The following is a 2,158-nucleotide window of genomic DNA, read 5'->3' as shown; positions in this document are numbered from 1 at the left end:
AGGCACCGGGTGGAGCCGCTGGCACTGAGGCACCGGGTGGAGCCGCTGGCACCGAGGACTTTAAAACATCTGCCTAAAATTCCGATTCTGGATCCAGAAAATTATCCCAAAATTAAAGATCAGAATGTTTCATTGTGTTCATTGTAGGGTCTGTAATTAATTGCTCGCATTTACATCAACAAAATAAATTTTCAATTCAGAAACTGTTTTTATTGCTGCGTTATGGAACAAATGGACGGATTACATTTTTATAGTTTTTAATCTGTTCAAGATCTTCAAAGAGTTTCAGGAAGTCCTGGTCATTCATGGAGCTTCTTTGGAAATGTGGACTCTGGATGCTGATATTAGCATCAGCTGCTACATGTTAGCATGCTGCTTTAGGCTAGCGTAGCTTTTCTGATAGTTAAGCTCCTTTTTGCACAACTTGAACACAACAATAGTGTTTTCCAGTGTCCATTCAGGTTGGTCAGAAAGAGAAATTAACCCCATCAGGCCGAGAGAAGTGGCTTCGTTCTCGCTGCTGTTGGCGGATGTAGCCTGTGCGTCAGATTTGTGGTTGTACCAGAAACGCATGAAACAAAGGTTCCGGCAGAAAACTGATGTATAATTTAAATAAAAAAGGAAAAAAGCAGGTTAACATTTTTAACACATTAAAATCTATGTAGTTACTTAATCAAAGTGAACGTTAACATGCATTTAATTACTCATATCCCTAATTAAATGCATAAATTTATGTCAAAATCAGTCTGAATGCAGAAACAGATTTCTACTGTGCTCTCTTCTGTCTGCTTGGTTCTGGAGCAACATTACAAACTGACTTTCTCCTCTTTCTGAAACAGTCGTGAAATCGTTTCTGACACGGCGCTCCTGGATTTTTGGTTTTTTCTTATGATCTCAAAAATTTCTAAAACAACTAAGAACCGAAACTCCATCTGTCAGCATTATAAATGAAATATTCTGTTGAACTGTGCATCTCTACTTTTTATCACCAGTTTTTGCATTTTTATTTCCAGGTTTTAAAAACAGTAAGATGGACAGGAAGATCAACAGATCTTAGGTCCTTGAGTTTTGGAAATATTGACTTTTAAAGTTTATTAAGGGTGTTTAAACAATGTGGGATGAATTTTTAAAATGATAGAAAATCAAATATTTTCTGTCTCCAGAGTTTAAAGTGTCAGGAAGCTCCAGAGAACCAGGAGGTTCCCCAGAACAAAGCTCCAGTTTTCTGTCTGGACAGAAGGAATATTGTCCTGGTGAGTTTCCCACAGCGTCTTATCGGTGAGGAAATGAGGCTCCGCTCACATTACTGACGTCTGATTCACCTCCAGAAAAACCCGCTCCGCTTTCTGTCAAAGAACCAACGCAGAAAATACTTTAACAGCAACAAAGAGAACAGGAAGAGTCTCAGTTTCCTGATGATGAATCACGTCTGTCAGGAAATATGAAAACATGCTGGGATACAAGAGATTAATTAGTGAGAAAATTACAATTCTGTAAGAACCAAAAATACTCAGTTTTCTCTGAAGACTGAAATATTTTACAGAAATCAAATTTAAGCTTCTGAAGAAGCAGAAAAAAACTTTTTCCTTTTTAAAGTGTCATAAACTGACCAGGCGTTTCACCATGCCAACAAACCAAACGGGTCCAAACCAAACGGGTCCAAACCAGACGGGTCCAAACCAAACGGGTCCAAACCAGACGGGTCCAAACCAAACGAGTCCAAACCAGACAGGTCCAAACCAAACGGGTCCAAACCAGACGGGTCCAAACCAGACAGGTCCAAACCAAACGGGTCCAAACCAAACGGGTCCAAACCAAACGAGTCCAAACCAGACAGGTCCAAACCAAACGGGTCCAAACCAGACGAGTCCAAACCAGACGGGTCCAAACCAGACGGGTCCAAACCAAACGGGTCCAAACCAGACGGGTCCAAACCAAACGGGTCCAAACCAAACGGGTCCAAACCAAACGAGTCCAAACCAGACGGGTCCAAACCAAACGGGTCCAAACCAAACGAGTCCAAACCAGACGGGTCCAAACCAAACGGGTCCAAACCAGACGGGTCCAAACCAGACGGGTCCAAACCAAACGGGTCCAAACCAAACGGGTCCAAACCAAACGGGTCCAGGCCAGTGTAGGAATAAGGCACTGGACTGGA

Source organism: Poecilia formosa, unplaced genomic scaffold, assembly GCF_000485575.1.
Source record: "Poecilia formosa unplaced genomic scaffold, Poecilia_formosa-5.1.2 Scaffold339, whole genome shotgun sequence".
Classification (NCBI taxonomy): domain Eukaryota; kingdom Metazoa; phylum Chordata; class Actinopteri; order Cyprinodontiformes; family Poeciliidae; genus Poecilia; species Poecilia formosa.
The sequence above is the reverse complement of the archived record's forward strand: the minus strand, read 5'-3'. Positions refer to the sequence as shown.